The sequence below is a fragment of the Solanum pennellii genome, chromosome 2 (assembly GCF_001406875.1).
Source record: "Solanum pennellii chromosome 2, SPENNV200".
Lineage (NCBI taxonomy): Eukaryota > Viridiplantae > Streptophyta > Magnoliopsida > Solanales > Solanaceae > Solanum > Solanum pennellii.
This window is the reverse complement of record NC_028638.1, coordinates 19642344-19664428: the sequence shown is the minus strand read 5'-3', so window position 1 is coordinate 19664428 and position 22085 is coordinate 19642344.

The window sequence follows — 22085 nt, the reverse complement described above, 5'->3', positions numbered from 1 at the left end:
TCATCCAACGGTGGGTGTTGTCCAATAGCTAAGATGACATGGCACGCAAGACAACATTCGACCGTGTGTGATGTCCAAAGTCTATAATTTCATGCAACACCCGACGTCGTCCGACAGAGTGTGTTACCAAACGGCTACGAAGGCATGCCACGCTCGACGTCGTCCGGTCGTGTGTGCTGTCCAAGGGCAATGATGGCATGCCACGCCCGACATCATCGCGACCGTGTGTACTTTCCAAGGGCTATGATTTCATGCCATGCCCAACGCCGTATGACCATATGTCCTATACAAGGAACATAATAGGAAGCCACATTCGATCGTGTCTGTTGTCCAAGGGCTATGATCGCAGTCAACGCCCGATACCGTCTGATCGTGTGTGTTGTCCAAGGGCTATGGTGGCATGCCACGCCCGACATCGTCTGATCCTATGTACTATCCAAAGGCCATGATGACATGCCACGCCCGATGTTTTCCGACCATGTGTGCAGTCCAAGGACCATGATGGCATGCCATGCCTGACATCGTCCGTCCCTGTGTGCTGTCCAAGGGCGATGATAGCATGCCATACCCTACTTCATCCGACCGTATGTATTGTCTGAGGTCTATAATGTGAGCCAAGCCCGACGTTATCCGACTATGTGTGCTTTCCAAAGGCGATGCCACGCACGATGTTGCCCGACCGTGTGTGCAGTATGAGGGTAATAATGATAAGCCACACCCGACGTCGTCTAACCGTGTTTGATTTCCAAGGTCCATGATGGCATGCCACGCCCGACGTCGTCTGACCGTGTGTGCCGTTCAAGGGCCATAATGGCATGCCACACACGACGTCATCCGACCGTGTGCGCTTTGCAAGGGATATAAAGGCAGTCCACGCCCGACATCATCCGACCGTGTGTGTGGTCTAAGGGATATGATGACATGCCACGCCCTACGTCGTCTGATCCTGTGTATTGTCCGAGGGCCATAAAGGCATGCCATGCCCGACGTCCTCCGACCATGTGTGTAGTTAAGTACAATGATTTCATGCCACGCCTTACATCGTTCGACTGTGTGTGCAGTCCAAGGGCGATACTGTCATACCACACCCGATATCGTCTGACCGTGTGTGATATCCAAGGGCCATGATGGCATGCCACGCCCGACGTCGTCCGACTATGCGTGCTTTCCAAAGGCGATGATGGCATGGCAAACCTTACATCATCCGTCTGTGTGTGCACACAAAGGGCGATGATGGCATGCCACGTCCGAGGTAGACCAATCGTGTGTGCTTTACTATTCTATGAAAACATGCCACGCCCAACGTTGTTCAACTGTGAGTGCTTTCCAAGGGATATGATGGCAGGCCATGCACGATGTCGTCCAACCGTGTGTGCTTTCCAAGGGTGATGATGGCATGCCACGCCCGACGTTGCACGACCATGTGTACTGTCCACGGGCGATGATGAAATGCCACGCCCGACATCGTTCATTCATGTGTGCAGTACAAGAGAGATGATGGCATGCAAAGCCCGACCCTGTGTGCCTCCAAAGGTGATGATGGCATGCCACGCCTAACGTCATCCGTCTTTATGTTTAGTCCATGGGAAATGATAGCATGCCACGCCCGACGTCGATCGACCGTGTGTGTTGTTCAAGGGCTATGATGACAGGCCATGCTTAACGTCGTCCAACCGTTTGTGTTGTCCAAGGGCTATGATGGAATGCCACGCCCGACGTCATCCGACCGTGTGTGCTTTCCAAGGGACATAATGGCATACCAAGCTCGACGTCGTCCAACAGTATGTGCTTCACAATGGCAATGACAACATGCCACGCCCAATATCGTCCGTCTGTGTGTGCAGTATAAGGGCTAGAAAGGCATGCCACACCCGACATTGTCCGACTGTGTGTCCTGTCCAAGTGCCATGATGGCATGCCACACCCGATGTCGTTCAACCGTTTGTGCTGTCCAAGGACTTTGATGGCATGTCACGCTCACCATCGTCCTACCGTGTGTGCTTTCGAAGTACTACGCGGGCATGCAACGCCTGCCTTAATCCGACCTATGTGCTTTTCAAGGGAGATAATGGCATGCCACACCCAATTTCGTCCGATTGTGTGTGCTGTCCAAGGGATATGATGGCATGCCACGCCTGACATCGTCTGATTGTTTGTGCTGTCCAAGGGCTATGATGGCATGCCACGCCTAACGTTGTCCGATCCTTTGTACTATCCAAGGGCCATGATGTCATGCCACACCCGACGTCATCCGGCCGTGTGTGCAGTTATTTACCATGATGGTATTCAATGCCTAACATCGTCCGTCCGTATGTGCAGTCCAAGGGCGAAGTTGCATAACCTACCAAACTTCGTCCGATCGTGTGTGCTGTCCAAGGACTACGCAGGCATGCAACGCCCGACTTCGTCCAACCTATGTGCTGTCCAAGGGCGATAATGGCATGCCACGCCCAAATTTGTCTGTTCGTTTGTGCGGTAACGGGATATGATTGCAAGTCACGCCCGTCTTCGTCCAATCATGTGTACTGTCCAAGGGCCATAATGGCATACAAAGCCCGACGTCGTTTGACCGCGTGTGCAGTTAAGTTCCTAGATGGCATGCCATGCCAAACATCGTCTGTCCGTGTTTACAGTCCAAGGGCGATGATGGCATGCCATACCCGACTTCATCCGATCGTGTGTGCTGTTCATGTGCGATGATGGCATGCCACGCTTGACGTTGCCCGACCATGTGTACTGTACATAGGTGATGATAGACTGCCATACGCAACATCGTTCATTCGTGTGCGCAGTACAAGTGCGATGATGGCATGCAAAGCTCGATGTCCTCCGACCGTGTGTGCTTTCGAAAGGTTATAATAGCATGCTCTCTTGACTTCATCCATCTCTGTGTGCAGTCGAAGGGCAATGATAGAATGCCACGCCAAACATCGATCAAACGTGTGTTTTGTTCAAGGACTACGCGGGCATGCAACGATCGACTTCGTTCGCCTGTGTGCTTTCTAAGGGCGATAATGGCATGCCATGCCAAATTTCATCCGTTCGTGTGTGCGGTAAAATAGCGATAATCGCATGCCATGCCCGACGTCGTTTGACTGTGTGTTCTATGTAAGGGTTACGCAGGCATGCCATGCCTGAGGTCATTCCATGGTGTGTGTTGTCCAAGTGCTATAATGGCAGGCCACGCCCGACGTCTTCCGATCGTGTGTGCTACCCTAGGGCTATGATTGCATGCCAAGCCCGACGTCGTTTGATCCTGTGTATTTTCCAAGGGCCAAGATGGCATGCAAAGCCTGACGTCGTCTGACTGTGTGTGCAATTAAATACTATGATGGCATGCCATGCCTAACATCGTTCGTCCATTTTCGCAGCCCAAGGGCGATGATGGCATGCCATACCCCACTTCGTCCGACCGTGTTTGCAGTCCAAGGGCTATGCAAGCATGCAACTCCCCACTTCGTCCGAGCTATGTGCTATCCAAGGGCGACAATGGCATGCCACGCCAAACTTCGTCTGTTAGTTTGTGTGGTAAAGGGCAATGATGGCATGTCACACCCGATGTCGTTCGATCCTATGTACTGTCCAAGGGCCATGTTGGCATACCAAGCCCGACGTCGTCTGACCGTGTGTGCAGTTAAGATCCATGATGGCATGCCATGCCTAATATCGTCCGTCTGTTTGCAGTCCAAGGGCGATGATGGCATGCCATACCCGACTTCGTCCGACCGTGTGTTCTTTCCAAGGGCGATGATGCCACGCTCGACGTTGCCTGACCATGTGTGATGTACATAGGCGATGATGGAATGCCATGCCCGACATCTTTCATTCGTGTGCGCAGTACAAGAGCGACGATGGCATGCAAAGCTCGATGTCCTCCGACCGTGTGTGCTTTCCAAAGGTGGTAATAGCATGCCTCTCTTGACGTCATCCATCTCTGTGTGCAGTCGAAGGGCAATGATAGCATGCCACGCCCGACGTCGATCGATCGATTTTTTTGTTTAAGGACTATGCGGGCATGCAACTCCCGACTTTGTTCGACCTGTGTGCTGTCTGAGGGCGATAATGGCATGCCATGCCAAATTTCATCCGTTCGTGAGTCCGGTAAAATAGCGATGATGGCATGCCACTCCCGACGTCCTTCGACAGCGTGTGTTGTGCAAGGGATACGCAGGCATGCCATTCCCTTTTTAATTCGATGGTGTGTGTTTTCTAAGGGTTATAATGGCAGGCCATGCCTGACGTCGTCCGGTCGTGTGTGCTGTCCAAGGGCTATGATGCCATGCCAAGACCGACGTCGTCCAATCCTTTGTATTGTCCAAGGGACAAGATGGCATGCCAAGCCCGACGTTGTATGACTGTGTGTGCAGTTAAGTACTATGATGGCATGCCATGCCTAACGTCGTTCGTCCGTGTTTGCAGCCTAAGGGCCATGATGGCATGCCATACCCCACTTCGTCCTACCGTGTGTGTTGTCCAAGGGCTACGCAAGAATGCAATGCCTGACTTTGTCCGAGCTATGTGCTATCCAAGGGAAAATGGCATGCCACGCCCAACTTCGTCCGTTTGTTTGTGCGGTAAAAGGGCGATGATGGCATGCCTCACCCGACATCATCCGACTATGTGTGTCGTGCATGGTCTACAAAGGCATACCACTCCTGACGTTGTGTGATCGTGATTGTTGTCCAAGGTCTATGATGGCAGGACACACCCAACGTCGTCGACCATGTGTGTTGTCCAAGGGATATGATGACATGACATGCCTGACGTCGTCAGATCCTGTGTATTGCCCAAGGGCCATGAAGGCATGCCACGCCCGACGTCCTCCGACCGTGTGTGTAGTTAAGTACCATGATGGCATGCCACGCCTAACATCGTTCGATCGTGTGTGGAGTACAAGGGCGATAATAGCATGCCACACCTGATATCGTCTGACCGTGTGTGATGTCCACGAGCCATGATGGCATGCAACGCCTGACGTCGTCCGACTGTGTGTGCTTTCCAATGGCGATGATGGCATACTTCGCCTTACAGCATCCGTCTGTGTGTGCAGTCAAAGGGTGATAATGGAAGTCGACCGACCGTGTGTGCTGTCCTATTCTATGATGATATGCCACGCCTAATGTCGTTCAACTGTGAGTGCTGTGTAAGGGCTATAATGGCATGCCAAGCACGACGTCGTCCGATCGTGTGTGCTGTCAAAGGGCCATGATGGCATACCAAGCCCGACGTCATCTGACTGTGTGTGCAGTTAAGTACTATGATGGAATGCCATGCCTAACATCGTTCGTCCATGTTTGCATCCCAAGGGCGATGATGGCATGCCACACCCCACTTCATCCGACCGTGTGTGCGGTCCAAGGGCTACGCAAGCATGCAATGCCCGACTTCATCCGAGCTATGTGCTATCCAAGGGCGATGATGGCATCCACGCCCAACTTCGTCTATTTGTTTGTGTGGTAAAAGGCCTATAATGGCATGCCACGCCCGACATCGTCGGACTATGTGTGTTCTGCAAGGTCTACGCAGGCATGCCACTCCCGACGTCGTCTGATCTTGTTTGCTATCCAAGGGCTATGATGGAAGGACACACCCGACGTCGTCCGACCATTTATGTTGTTCAAGGGATATGATGACATGCCATGCCCGACATCGTCAGATCCTGTGTATTGTCCAAGGGCCATGAAGGCATGCCACGCCCGACGTCCTCTGACGTTGTGTGTAGTAAAGTACCATGATGGCATGCCACGCCTAAAATCGTTCGACCATGTGTGCAGTCCAAGGGAGATAATAGCATGCCACACCCGATATCGTCTGACCGTGAGTGATGTCCAAGGGCCATGATGGCATGCCATACCCGACGTCTTCCAACTGTATGTGCTTTCCAAAGACTATGATGGCATGCCACGCCTTACATCATCCATTTGTGTGTGCAGTCAAAGGGCTATGATGGAGGTTGACTGACCGTGTGTGCTGTCCTATTCTATGATGATATGCCACGCCAAACGTCGTTCAACTGTGAGTGCTGTCCAAGGGCTATGATGGCATGCCAAGCACGATGTCATCCGACCGTGTGTGCTGTCCAAGGGAGATGATGAAATGCCACGCCCGACATTGTTCATTCATGTTTGCAATATAAGACAGATGATGGCATGAAAAACCCTACCATGTATGCCTTACAAAGGTGATAATTTCATGCCAAGCCTGACGTCATCCGTCTCTATGTATAGTCGAAGGGCAATGATAGCATGCTACGCCCGACGTCGATCGACCGTGTGTGTAGTTCAAGGGCTACGATGACATTCCACGCTTAACGTCGTCCAACCGTTTGTGTTGTCCAAGGTCTATGATGGCATGCCACGCCCGGCGTCATCCGACCGTGTGTGCTTTCCAAGGGACAGGATGGCATACCACGCTCGACGTCATCCAACCGTGTGTGCTTCCCAATGGCAATGATGGCATGCCATGCCCAACATCATCCGTCTGTGTGTGCATTCTAATGTCAAGAAAGGCATTCCACACCCGACGTTGTCCGAGTATTTATCCTGTCCAAGGGCGATAATGGCATGCCATGCCCAATGTCGTCTGATCGTGTGTGCTGTCCAAGGGATATGATGGCAGGCAACGACCGACGTTGTCCGATTGTTTGTGCTGTCCATGGGCTATGATGGCATGCCACGCCCAACGTTGTCCGATTCTTTGTACTTTCCAAGGGCCATGATGGCATGCCACACTCGACGTCATCCAATCGTATGTGCAGTTAATTACCATGATGGCATGCCATGCCTAACATCGTCTGTCCGTATGTGCAGTCCAAGGGCTATGATGGCATGCCTTACCCGACTTCGTCCGATCGTCTGTGCTGTCCAAGGACTACGCTTGCATGCAACGCCCGACTTTGGCCAACCTATGTGCTATCCAAGGGCATAATGGCATGCCACGCCCGACTTCGTCTATTCTTTAGTGCGGTAAAAGGCCTATGATGGCATGCCACGCCCGACATCCTCCGACTATGTGTGTTGTGCAAGGGTTACGCAGGCATGCCACTCCCGACGTCGTCTGATCGTGTTTGCTGTCCAAGGGCTATGATGGCAGGACATACCCGACGTCGTCCGACCATTTGTGTTGTCCAAGGGATATGATGATATGCCATGCCCGACGTCGTCAGATCCTGTGTATTGTCCAAGGTCCATGAAGGCATGCCACGCCTGACGTCCTCTGACCTTGTGTGTAGTAAAGTACCATGATGGCATGCCATGCCTAACATCCTTCGACCATGTGTGCAGTCCAAGGGCGATAATAGCATGCCACACCCGATATCTGTTACCGTGTGTGATGTCCAAGGGCCATGATGGCATGCCACACCCGACGTCATCCAACTGTGTGTGCTTTCCAAAGGTGATGATGGCATGCCACGCCTTACATCATCCGTCTTTGTGAGCAGTCAAAGGGCTATGATGAAGGTTCACTGACCGTGTGTACTGTCCAATTCTATGATGATATGCCACGCCAAACGCCGTTCAACTGTGAGTGCTGTCCAAGGGCTATGAAGGCATGCCAAGCACGATGTCGTCTGACCGTGTGTGCTGTCCAAGGGAGATGATAGCATGCCACGCCCGACGTTGCACGACCATGTGTACTGTCCACGGGCGATGATGAAATGCCATGCCCGACATCGTTCATTTATGTTTGCAGTATAAGAGTGATGATGGCATGAAAAACCCTACCATGTATGCCTTACAAAGGTGATGATTGCATGCAACGCCTGACGTCATCCGTCTCTATGTGTAGTCGAAGGGCAATGATAGCATGCGACGGCTAATGTCGATCGACCGTGTGTGTGGTTCAAGGGCTATGATGACATGCCACGCTTAACGTCGTCCAACCGTTTGTGTTGTCCAAGGGCTATGATGGCATGCCACTCCCGACGTCATCCGACCGTGTGTGCTTTCCAAGGGACATGATGGCATACCACGCTCGACGTCGTCCAACCGTGTGTGCTTCCCAATGGTAATGATGGCATGCCATGCCTAACATCGTCCGTTTGTGTGTGCAGTCTAAGGGCAAGAAAGGCAGTCCACACCCGATGTTGTCAGAGTGTTTATCCTGTCCAAGGGCGAAAATGGCATGACACGCCCAATTTCGTCCGATCGTGTGTGCTGTCCAAGGGATATGATGGCAGGCATTGCCCGACGTTGTCCGATTGTTGGTGCTGTCCAAGGGCTTTGATGGCATGCCACGCCCAACGTTGTCCGATTGTTTGTACTGTCCAAGGGTCATTATGGCATGCCACTCTCGACGTCATCCGACCGTGTGTGCAGTTAATTACCATGATGGCATGCCATGCCTAACATCGTCCGTCCGTATGTGCAGTCCAAGGGCGATGATGGCATGCCTTACCCGACTTCGTCCGATCGTGTGTGCTGTCCAAGGACTACGCTGGCATGCAACGGCCGACTTTGTCCAACCTATGTGCTATCCAAGGGCATAATGACATGCCACGCCCGACATCGTCCGACTGTGTGTGCTGTGCAAGGGCTATGCAGGCATGCCACTCCTTACGTCATCTGATCGTGTGTGCTGTCCAAGGGCTATGATGGCAAGACACACCCGACGTCGTCCGATCTTGTTTGCTGTGGAAGAGATATGATGGAATGCCACGCTCGATGTAGTCCGATCCTGTGTACAGTCGAAGGGTCATGATGGCATGCCACGCCCGACTTCGTCCGATCATGTGTGCAGTCCAAGGACCATGATGGCATGCCATGCCTGACATCGTCCGTCCGTGTGTGCAGTCCAAGCGCAATGATGGCATGTCATACCCGACTTCGTCCGACCGTGTGTGTTGTCCAAGGGATATGATAGCATGACATGCCCGACGTCGTCCGACCGTGTGTGTTGTCCAAGGGCTATGATGTAAGCCACGCCTGACGTTGCCCGACCGAGTCCAAGGGCGCTAATGCCATGCAACATCCAACGTCGTCTGACCGTGTGTGATGTCCAAGGGCCATGATGGCATACCACATTCGATGTCCTCCGACTGTGTGCTATGTCCAAGGGAGATGATGGCATGCCACATCGAAGGTCGACCTACCGTGTGTGCTATCCAAGGGCTATAATGACATCCCACGCCCAATGTCATTCAACCCTGAGTGCTTTCTAAGGTCTATGATTGCATGCCACGCACGACATCGTCCCACCATGTGTGCTGTCGAAGGGCTACATGGGCATGCTACGCTCGACTTCGTTCGATCGTGTGTGCAATCCAAGGGCGATGATGACATGCCACACCCAACGTCGTCTGACCGTGCGTGCTTTCCAAAGGCGATGATAGCATGCAACGCCCGACATCGTCCATTTGTGTGTGCAGTCCAAGGGAGATAATGGCATGCCACGTCCGAGGTCTACTGACTGTTTGTGCTATCCAAGGACTATGATGACATGTCACGCTTTACTTCATTCAACCGTTTGTGCTGTCTAAGGGCTATGATGGCTTTCCACGACCGACGTCGTCTGGCTGTGTGGGCTGCCCAAGGGCTACGCAGGCATGCAACGTCGTCTGACCGTGTGTGATGTCCAAGGATCATGATGGCATGCCACATCCGATGTTGTCCGAATTTGTGTGCTTCCTTAGGCGATAATGGCACGCCACGCCTCTCATTATCCGTCTATGTTCACTGTCCAAGGGTGATGAAGGCATACCACGTCCAAGGTCGACCGACCGTGTGTGCTATCCAAGGGTTATAATGATATTCCAAGCCACACGTCGTTCAACTGTGAGTGTTGTATTAGGGATATGATGGCATGCCACGCACGATGTCGTCCGACCATGTGTGGTATCAAAGGGCTACGTGGGCATGCTACTCTTTCCCTATGTGGTACAACCATGTGTACTATCCATGGGCTGTGATGGAAAGCCATGCCCAACATCGTCCAACCTTGTGTGCTGTCTAAGCGCTATGATGGCAGGACATGCCCGACATCATCCAATTGTGTGTGTTGTCCTAGGGCTATGATGGTATGCCACACCCGACATCATCCAATCGTGTGTAATGTCCAAGGTTCATGATGGCATGCAAAGCAAGATGTCATCAAACCCTGTGTGCTTTCCAAAGGTGATGATGGAATGCCTTGCCTGACGTCATCCGTCTATGTGTGATGTCAAAGGGCAATGATAGCATGCAACGCCCGACGTCGAGAAGCCGTGTGTGTTGTTCAAGGGCTATGATAACATGCCACTCCTAACATCGTCCAATCGTATGTGTTGTCGAAGGGCTATGATGGCATGCCACGGCCGACATCATCCTACCATGTGTGCTTTCCAAGGGCGATGATGTCATGCCACGCCCGACGTTGTACGACCATTTGTACTGTTCACGAGCGATGATGGAAAGCCAAGCCCGACATCGTTGATTCTTATGTGTAGTACAAGAGCGATGATGTAATGCAAAGCCCGACATTCTCTGACCCTGTGTGCCTTCCAAAGGTGATGATGGCATGCCACGTCTGACGTCATCCGTCTATATATGTAGTCCAAGGGCAATGATAGCGTGCCACGCCCGATGTTGATCGACCGTGTATGTTGTTCAAATGCTATGATCACATGCCACGCCTAATGTCGTCTAACCGTGTGTGTTGCCAAAGGGATATGATGGCATGCCACGCTTGATGTCGTTCGACCGTGTGTACTTTCCAATGGCAATTATGGCATGCCACGCCCAACATCGTCCGATTGTGTGTGTAGTCTAAGGGCTAGAATGGCATGCCACACCCGACGTTGTCCGATTTTGTTTCCTGTCCAAGGTCCATGATGGCATACCACGCCCGATGTCGTCCGAACATGTTTGCTGTCCAAGGACTTTTATGTCATATCACCCTCATCATCGTCCGACCATGTTTGCTATCCATGGGCTACGCAGCTCGACTTCGTCCTACCTCTATGTTATCAAACGGCGATAATGTCATGCCACTCCCAACTTCGTCCGTTTGTGTGTACAGTAAAAGGGAGATTATGGCATGCCACTCCCGACGTCGTTCGACTATGTGTGTTGTGCAAGGGCTATGCAGGAATGGTACGCCCGATGTCGTTCGATCGTATGTGCTTTCCAAGGGCTATGATGGAAGGCAACGCCCAATGTCGTCCGATCATGTGTGTTTTTCAAGGGCTATGATGGCATTCCACGCCCGACGTCGTCTGATCCTATGTACTGTCCAAGGGCCATGATGGCATGCCAATCTCGACGTCCTTCGACCATGTGTGCAGTCCAAGGACCATGATGGCATGCCACTCCTGACATCGTCCGTCCATGTGTGCAGTCCAAGGGCGATGATGTCATACCATACCCCACTTCGTCCGACCGTATGTGTTGTCCAAGGTCTGTAATGTAAGCCACGCCCTACGTCATCCGACCGTGTGTGCTGTCCAAGGTCTACTCAGGCATTCCACGTCCGGTATTGCCCGACCGTGTATGCAGTCCAAGGGCGATAATGGCAAGCCACACCCAATATCGTCAGACCGTTTTTAATGTCCAAGGGCCATGATGGCATGCCATGCCCGACATCGTCCATTTGTATGTGCAGTCCATGGGAGATGATGGCATGCTATGTCGGAGGTCGACCGACCGTGTGTGCTGTCTAAGGGCTGTGATAACTTCCATGCCCAACGTCGTTCAACCATGAGTGTTGTCTAAGGGAAATGATGTCATGCCACGCACGACGTTGTTCGACCGTCTGTACTGGAGAAGGGCTACGCGGGCATGTTACCCCTGACTTCGTTCTATCCTGTGCGCTGTCCAAGGGTGATGATGGCATGCCACGGTCAACGTTGTTCGACCATGTGTACCGTTCACACGTGATGATGAAATGCCACACCCGTCATCATTCATTCATGTGTGCAGTACAAGAGCGTTGATGGCATTCCACGACTAACGTCATCTGACATTGTGTGTTGTTCAATTGCTATGATGAGAATGTCACGCTCGACATCATCTTACCGTGTGTGCTGTCCCAGTGCTATAATGGCATGCCACGCTTGACATCGTCTGAAAGTTTGTGTTGTACAATGGCTATGCATGATTACCACACCTGATATCGTCCGATTGTGTGTATTGTCCAAGGTCCATGATGGCATGCCACGCCTGACGTCGTCCGTCTCTGTGTGATGTCCAAGGGCAATTATAGCATGCCACGCCCGACGTCGATCGGCCATGTGTGTTTTCAAGGGCTATGATAACATGCCACTCCTAACGTCGTCCAACCGTATGTGTTGTCAAAGGGCTATGATGGCATGCCACTCCCAACATCATCTTACCGTGTGTACATTCCAAGGGCCAATTTCGTCCGTTCGTGTGTGCGGTAAAATGGTATTGATGGCATGCCACTCCCGATGTCATCTGATCGTGTGTGCTGTCCAAGGGCTATGATGGCATGCCACGCTCGATGTCGTCCGATCTTGTGTACTGTCCAAGGGCCATGATGGCATGCCACGCCCGACGTCGTCTTACCATGTGTGCAGTCCAAGGACTTTTATGGCATACCACGGCTGACATCGCCCATCAATGTGTAATGTCCAAGGGCGATGATGGCAAGTCATACCCTCCTTCGTCCGACCGTGTGTGTTGTCCAAGGGATATGATGACAGATTTTGCCCGATGTCGTTCGACCGTGTGTGCTATCAAAGGGCTATGATGTCAGCCACGCCTGACATCCTCCGATCGTGTATGTTGTCCAAGGGCTACTCAGGCATGCCACACCTGACGTTGCCCGACCATGTGTGCAGTCAAAGGGCGATAATGGTATGCCACACCCGACGTCGTCTAACCGTGTTTGATTTCCAAGGTACATGATGGCATGCCACGTCCGACGTCGTCCTACTGTGTGTTCTTTCCAAAGGCAATGATGGTATGCCACGCCCGACATCATCCCTCTAAGTGTGCAGTCCAAGGGCGATGATTGCATGCCATGTCCAAGGTCTATAATGACATGCCACGCCCAACGTCGTTCAACCGTGAGTGTTGACTAAGGGCTATGATGGCGTGCTACAGACGACGTCGTCTGATCGTGTGTGTTGTCGAAGGGCTACGCGTGCATGCCATGCCCGACTTCATTCGACCGTGTGTGCTGTCCAAGGGCGATGATGGTATGCCACACCCCACTTTGTACTACCATGTGTACTATCCACAAGCAATTATTGAAAGCCATGCCCGACATCGTTGATTCTTATGTGCAGTACAAGTGTGATGATGGCATGCAAAGCCCGACGTCGTCCGACCCTGTGTGCCTTCCAAGGTGATGAGGGCATGCCACACCTGACGTCATCCGTCTCTATGTGTAGTTCAAGGGAAATGATAGCATGCCACGCCCGACGTCGATCGACCGTGTGTGTTGTTCAAGGGCTATCATGACATGCCACCCCTAACATCGTCCAACCGTGTGTGTTGTCCAAAGGCTATGATGGCATTCCACGCCCGACGTCATCCGACCGTGTATGCTTTCCAAGGGCCATGATGGCATACCACGCCCAACATCGTCCGTTTGTGTGTGCAATCTAAGGGCTAGAATGGCATGCCACACCCGACGTTGTCCGACTGTGTGTCCTATCCAAGGGTTATGATGGAATGCCACTCTAGATGTCGTCCGAACATTTGTGATGTCCAAGGACTTTTATGGCATGTCACGCCCGCCGTCGTCCGTCCGTGTGTGCTTTCCAAGGACTACGCGGGCATGCAACGCCCGACTTTATCTGACCTGTGTGCTGTCCAAGGGAGATAATGGCATGCCACGCCTAATTTTGTTTGTTCGTGTGTGCGATATAAGGGAAATGATGTCATGCCACGCCCGACGTCGTTCGACTGTGTGTGCTGTGCAAGGGCTATGCAGGCATGGCTTCCCGACATAGTTTGACCGTGTGTGCTGTCCAAGGTTTATGATGGCAGGACACACCCGACGTCGTCCGATCGTGTGTGCTATCCAAGGGCTATGACGGCATACCACGCCCAATGTCGTCGAATTGTATGTACTGTCCAAGGGAGATGATGGCATGCCACGCCCGACGTCGTCTGACCATGTGTGCAGTCCAAGGACCATTATGGCATGCCACGCCTAACATCGTCCGTCCGTTTGTGCAGTCCAAGGGCGATGATGGCATGTCATACCCGACTTCATCCTACCGTATGTGTTGTCCAAGGGATATGATGACAGGCCATGCCCGATGTTGTCCGACCGTGTGTGCTGTCCAAGGGGGATAATGTAATCCACGCCCGACATCTTCTGACCGTGTATGTTGTCCAAGGTCTACTCAAGCATGCCACACCCAACGTCGTCTGACCATGTGGGCAGTCCAAGGACCATTATGGCATGCCACGCCCGCCGTCGTCTGACCATGTGGGCAGTCCAAGGACCATTATGGCATGCCACGCCCGCCGTCGTCTGACCATGTGGGCAGTCCAAGGACCATTATGGCATGCCACGCCCGCCGTCGTCTGACCATGTGGGCAGTCCAAGGACCATTATGGCATGCCACGCCCGCCGTCGTCTGACCATGTGGGCAGTCCAAGGACCATTATGGCATGCCACGCCCGCCGTCGTCTGACCATGTGGGCAGTCCAAGGACCATTATGGCATGCCACGCCCGCCGTCGTCTGACCATGTGGGCAGTCCAAGGACCATTATGGCATGCCACGCCCGCCGTCGTCTGACCATGTGGGCAGTCCAAGGACCATTATGGCATGCCACGCCCGCCGTCGTCTGACCATGTGGGCAGTCCAAGGACCATTATGGCATGCCACGCCCGCCGTCGTCTGACCATGTGGGCAGTCCAAGGACCATTATGGCATGCCACGCCCGCCGTCGTCTGACCATGTGGGCAGTCCAAGGACCATTATGGCATGCCACGCCCGCCGTCGTCTGACCATGTGGGCAGTCCAAGGACCATTATGGCATGCCACGCCCGCCGTCGTCTGACCATGTGGGCAGTCCAAGGACCATTATGGCATGCCACGCCCGCCGTCGTCTGACCATGTGGGCAGTCCAAGGACCATTATGGCATGCCACGCCCGCCGTCGTCTGACCATGTGGGCAGTCCAAGGACCATTATGGCATGCCACGCCCGCCGTCGTCTGACCATGTGGGCAGTCCAAGGACCATTATGGCATGCCACGCCCGCCGTCGTCTGACCATGTGGGCAGTCCAAGGACCATTATGGCATGCCACGCCCGCCGTCGTCTGACCATGTGGGCAGTCCAAGGACCATTATGGCATGCCACGCCCGCCGTCGTCTGACCATGTGGGCAGTCCAAGGACCATTATGGCATGCCACGCCCGCCGTCGTCTGACCATGTGGGCAGTCCAAGGACCATTATGGCATGCCACGCCCGCCGTCGTCTGACCATGTGGGCAGTCCAAGGACCATTATGGCATGCCACGCCCGCCGTCGTCTGACCATGTGGGCAGTCCAAGGACCATTATGGCATGCCACGCCCGCCGTCGTCTGACCATGTGGGCAGTCCAAGGACCATTATGGCATGCCACGCCCGCCGTCGTCTGACCATGTGGGCAGTCCAAGGACCATTATGGCATGCCACGCCCGCCGTCGTCTGACCATGTGGGCAGTCCAAGGACCATTATGGCATGCCACGCCCGCCGTCGTCTGACCATGTGGGCAGTCCAAGGACCATTATGGCATGCCACGCCCGCCGTCGTCTGACCATGTGGGCAGTCCAAGGACCATTATGGCATGCCACGCCCGCCGTCGTCTGACCATGTGGGCAGTCCAAGGACCATTATGGCATGCCACGCCCGCCGTCGTCTGACCATGTGGGCAGTCCAAGGACCATTATGGCATGCCACGCCCGCCGTCGTCTGACCATGTGGGCAGTCCAAGGACCATTATGGCATGCCACGCCCGCCGTCGTCTGACCATGTGGGCAGTCCAAGGACCATTATGGCATGCCACGCCCGCCGTCGTCTGACCATGTGGGCAGTCCAAGGACCATTATGGCATGCCACGCCCGCCGTCGTCTGACCATGTGGGCAGTCCAAGGACCATTATGGCATGCCACGCCCGCCGTCGTCTGACCATGTGGGCAGTCCAAGGACCATTATGGCATGCCACGCCTAACATCGTCCGTCCGTTTGTGCAGTCCAAGGGCGATGATGGCATGTCATACCCGACTTCATCCTACCGTATGTGTTGTCCAAGGGATATGATGACAGGCCATGCCCGATGTTGTCCGACCGTGTGTGCTGTCCAAGGGGTATAATGTAATCCACGCCCGACATCTTCTGACCGTGTATGTTGTCCAAGGTCTACTCAAGCATGCCACACCCAACGTCGTCTGACCATGTGTGCAGTGCAAGGAAAATTATGGCATTCCACGTCTGAAATCGTCCGTCCGTGTTCGCAGTCCAAGGGCGATGATGGCATGTCATACCCGACTTCGTCCGACCGTATGTGTTGTCCAAGGCCCATGATGGCATGCCATGCCCGATACCGTCTGTTTGTATGTACAGTCCAAGGGCGATGATGGCATGCTATGTCCTAGGTCGACCGATCGTGTGTGCTGTCCAAGGGCTATGATGACATGCCACGCCCAACGTCGTTAAACCGTGAGTGTTGTCCAAGGTCTATGATGGCATGCCACACACGAGGTTTTCCGACCGTCTGTATTGGAGAAGGGCTACGGGTGCATGCTATGCCTGACTTCTTTCTACCGTGTGTGCTTTCCAAGGGTTATGATGGCATGCCACGGTTAATGATTTTCGACCATGTGTACCATTCACGCGCGAATATGGAATGCCACGCCCATCATTATTTATTCGTGTGTGCAGTACAAGAGCGATGATGGCATGCCACGACTTCCATCATCCGACATTGTGTTTTGTTCAGTGCCTATGATGAGAATGCCACACCCAACATCATCTTATCGTGTGTGCTGTCAAAGGGCTATGATGGCATGCCACGCTTGACGTCGTCTGAAAGTGTGTGTTGTACAATGGATATGCGTGATTACCACACCTGATATCATCCGACTGTGTGTGCTATCCATGGTCCATGATGGCATGCCACGCCTAACGTCGTCCGTCTATTTGTAATGTCCAATGGCTACGTGGGCATGCTACACCTGAAGTCATTTGACCGTGTGTGGCTTCCAAGGGCCATGATGGCATGCCACACCTGACGTCATTGGACCTTATATGTGGTCTAAGGTCTATAATGTCATGCCACGCACGACATTGTCTGACCATGTGTGTTGTCCAAGGGCGATGATGGCAAGCCACGCCAGACGTCGTTCGACCGTGTATGTAGTCCTAGGGTTATGATTTCATGCCACGCTCAATGACGTCTTTGTGTGTATGTAGTCCAAGGGCGATTATGGCATGCTACGCCCGACGTTGTCTGATTGTGTGTCCTGTCCAAGGGCTATGTTTACCTTCCATGCCCGACGTCGTCCAAACGTGTGTATTGTTGAAGGGATATGAGAGCATGCCATGCCTGACGTCATTCGACCGAGTGTGTTGTCCAAGGCAAATGATGGAATGCCATGCCCGACATAGTCCGTTCGTGTGTGCAGTCCAAGGGCGATGAGGGCATGCAACGCCCGACGTCGTCCGGCTGTGTAACTATCTAATGGCTATGATGACATGTCATGTCTGACGTCATCTGATCGCGTGTGCTGTAAAAGGTCTTTCATATAATTCCACACCAGATTTCGTCCAACCGTGTGTGTAATCTAAGGGCTACGCGAGCATGCCACGCTTGACGTTTTCCGACTGTGTGTCATGTCCAAGGGCCATGATGGCATGCCATGCCTGACGTCATTTTACCTTGTGCTCTGTCCAAGGGCCATGATGGCATGCCACGTTCGACGTCGTCCATCAGTATGTGCATTCCAATCACGGTGATGGCTTACCATGCCTAACATCGTCCATCCACTTTTGCAGTCCAAAAGCGGTGATGGCATGCCACGCATGACGTTGTCCAACCGTGTGTGTTGTCCAAAGGCAATGATGACTTGCCATTCCCAACGTCGTCCGACCGTATGTGCTGTCCAAGGGCTATTATGGCATGCCACGCCCGACGCAGTCCGACCGTGTGTACTGTCGAAAGGCTACGCGGGCATGCCACACCTAACTTTGTCAGACTGTATGTGTTGTCCAAGGGCATTGATGGCTTTCCAATCCTGACGTAGTGTGATCGTGTGTGCAGTCCAAGGGAGATGATGGCATGCCTTGCCCCACATCGTCCGTTCCTGTGTTTAGTACATGGAGGATGATGGAATGCCACGCCCGACGTCAATTGATTGTGTATGTTGTCCAAAGCTACGCGGCATGCAATTCGTGATGTCGTTCTACCGTGTATCCTGTCCAAGGTCTATTGGCATGCCACGCCGACGTCGTCTGACCGTGTGTGCTGACCAATGTTTTTGATGACAAGTCACGCTCGACATCGTTCGATTGTGTGTGTTGTCCAAGGGCTACAGAGGAAGGCCATGCTCGACGTCATCTGATCGTGTGTGGTGTTTAAGGGCAATGCGGTCATGCCACGCTCGACATCTTCATACCATGTATGCAGTCCAAAGGAAATGATGCCATGCCATGCCCGACGTCATTCGATCGTGTATGTTATCCAAGGGTGATGATGGCATGCCACTCCCGACATCGTCCGTTCTTGTGTGCTATCTAATGTCTATGATCATATGACATGCCTGATTTTGTTTGACTGTGTGTGCTTTCCAATGGTTATGATGAATTATCACGCTTGACGTCGTCTGACCATTGGTGCTATCCAAGATCTACGTAGACATGCCACGCCCGACGTCGTCCAACCGTGTGTCCCGTTTAAAGGGTCTTAATGTCATGCCACGTCAAACATCGTCTGACCGTGTGTGCTATCTAAGGGCCATGATGGCATGCCACGTCCAACCGTGTGTGCTGTCCAAGGTCCATTATGTCATGCCACGTCTGACATCGTCCGACTATATGTGCTGTCCAAGGGAATGATGACATGCCACGCTTGACGTCGTCTTCTTGTGTGTACACCCAAGGTATATGATGGCATGCCAGGCTCGACGTCGTCCGACCGTGTGTGATGTCCAAGGGCTACGCGAGCATGCGACGCCCGACTTCGTCCGACTGTGTGTGTTGTCCAAGTGCGATGATGGCATGTCACACGTAACTTCATCCATTTGTGTATGCGATAAAAGGGAGATAATGGCATGCCACGCCCAAGGTCTTATGACCGTGTGTGCTTTCCGATCGCTATTATGCCATTTCACGCCTGACAACGTCCGATCATGTGTGCTTTCCAAGGGCTAAGATGGCATGCCTTGCCCAACGTCATCCAACCATGTGTGAATTCTAAGGGATACACGGGCATGCCACGCCCCACGTCGTCCAACCTTGTGTGCTGTCTAAGCGCTATGATGGCAGGACATGCCCGACATTGTCCAATTGTGTGTGTTGTCCTAGGGCGATAATTGCATGCCACGCCTGAAACAGTCCATCTTTGTGTGGAGTCCATGGGCGATGATGGCATGCGACGTCCGACATTGTCCGAGCGTGCTGCGGTCCAATGGCCATAATGGCAATCCAAGCCCGACGTCGTTTGACAGTGTGTGCAGTCCAAGGGCGACGATGGAATGCCATACCCGATTTCGTCCGACCGTGTGTCTTGTCCAGGGGCTATGATGGCATGCTAAGAGCGAAGTCGTACATGTGTGTGTGCAATACAAGGGCAACTATGGCATCCCAAACCCAACGTCGGCCGTATGTTTGTGCTGTCCAAGGGCTATGATGGACTTCCAATCCCGAAGCCGTCCAATCATGTGTGGTTTCCAAGGGCTATGATGGCATGCAACTCCCGACGTCATCCGACCGTGTGTCCTGTCAAAGGGAAATGATGAAATGCCACGCCCGATTTCATCAGACCGTATGTGTTGTCCAAGAACGATAATGGCATTCAAAGCCCGACATAGTCCGTTCGTGTGTGCAGTCCAAGGGAGATGATGGCATTCATCGCCCTACATCGTCCAACGGTGTGTGCTGTCCAAGAGCCATGAAGGAATTCCACGCCCGACGTCGTCCGATCGTGTGTGCTTTCCAAAGGCGATGATGGCATGCCACACCCAACATTGTCTGTATGTGTGAGCAGTCCAAGGGCGATAATGGCAAGTCATTGCCGACATCATCCGAACGTGTGTCCTATCTAAGGGATAGGATGTTATCCCACGCCCGATGTTGCCCGACCGTGTGTCCTATCCAAGGGACATGATGGCATGCCACGCCCTACGTCATTTGACTGTGTTCTTTCCAAGGGCTACGCGAGCATGCCACATCCTGACTTTGTTCGACCGTGTGTGCTGTCAAAGAGCGACGATGGCATTTCATGCCCGACATAGTCCGACCATGTGTTTTGTCTAAGAACGATGATGGCATGTCACTCCCAACATTGTTCATTCGTGTGTGCAGTACAAGGGCGATGATGGCATGCAACGACTGACATCGTTTGATCGTGTGTTTTGTCCAACGACTATGATGACATGCCTCACCAGATGTTGTTCGACCGTGATTGCTGTCCAAAGCTATGATTGCATGCCACGCCCCACGTCGTTTGACCGTGTGTGCTTTCCGAGGTATATAATGTCATGCCACGCCCGACGTCGTTCGACCGTGTGTGCTAGTCCAAAGGCGATGATGACATGCCACGCCCAAAGTCTTCAAATCGTGTGTGATGTCCAAAGGATATGATTGCATGGCACACCATACATCGTCCGATCGTGTATCTTGTCAAAGTGCAATGATGGAATGCCACACTCGATTTTGTTCAACCATTTGTGTTGTCCAAGGGCGATGATGGCATGCCACGTCGGATATAGTTTGTTCATGTGTGTAGTCCAAGGGTGATGATGATATTCAACACCCAAGATCGTCCGACAGTGTGTGCTGTCCAAGGGCCTAGATTGTATGCCACGCTCAACATCGTCCGACCGTGTGTGCTTTCCAAAGGCGATGATTGCATGCCACGCCTTACATGTCCGTCTGTGTGTGCAGTACAAGAGAGATGATGGCACTCCATGCCCGACATCATCTGAGCGTTTGTGCAATTAAAGGGTTAGGATGGCATGCCACGCCCGACGTCGTCCGACCGTGTGTCCTATCCAAGGGGTATGATGGCATGCCATGCCTGACGTTGTCTGACTGTGTGCTCTTTCAAAGGGATTCGCGGGCATGCCACGTCCTGACTTCGTTCGACCGTATGTGCTTTCCTAGAGCGATGATGGCATGCCACGCACGACGTAGTTCAGCCACGCACGACATTGTTTGTTCGTGTGTGTAGTACAAGGGCGATGATTGCATGCCACGACTGACGTCATCCAACGGTGGGTGTTGTCCAATAGCTAAGATGACATGCCACGCAAGACAACATTCGACCGTGTGTGATGTCCAAAGTCTATACTTTCATGCCACACCCGACGTCGTCCGACAGAGTGTGTTACCAAACGGCTACGAAGGCATGCCACGCTCGACGTCGTCCGGCCGTGTGTGCTGTGCAAGGGCCATGATGGCGTGCCACGCACGACATCATCGCGATCGTGTGTACTTTCCAAGGGCTATGATCTCATGCCATGCCCAACGCCGTACGACCATATGTCCTATACAAGGAACATAATAGGAAGCCACATTCGATCGTGTCTGATTCCAAGGGCTATGATGGCAGGTAACGCCCGATACCGTCTGATCGTGTGTGTTGTCCAAGGGCTATGGTGGCATGCCACGCCCGACATCTTCCTATCCTATGTACTATCAAAAGGCCATGATGACATGCCACGCCCGATGTTTTCCGACCATGTGTGCAGTCCAAGGACCATGATGGCATGCCATGCCTGACATCGTCCGTCCCTGTGTGCAGTCCAAGGGCGATGATAGCATGCCATACCCTACTTCATCCGACCGTATGTATTGTCTGAGGTCTATTATGTGAGCCACGCCCGACGTCATCCGACCGTTTGTGCAGTCCAAGGGCTATGATGGCATGCCACGCCCGACATCATCCTACCGTGTGTGCTTTCCAAGGGCTATGATAGCATACA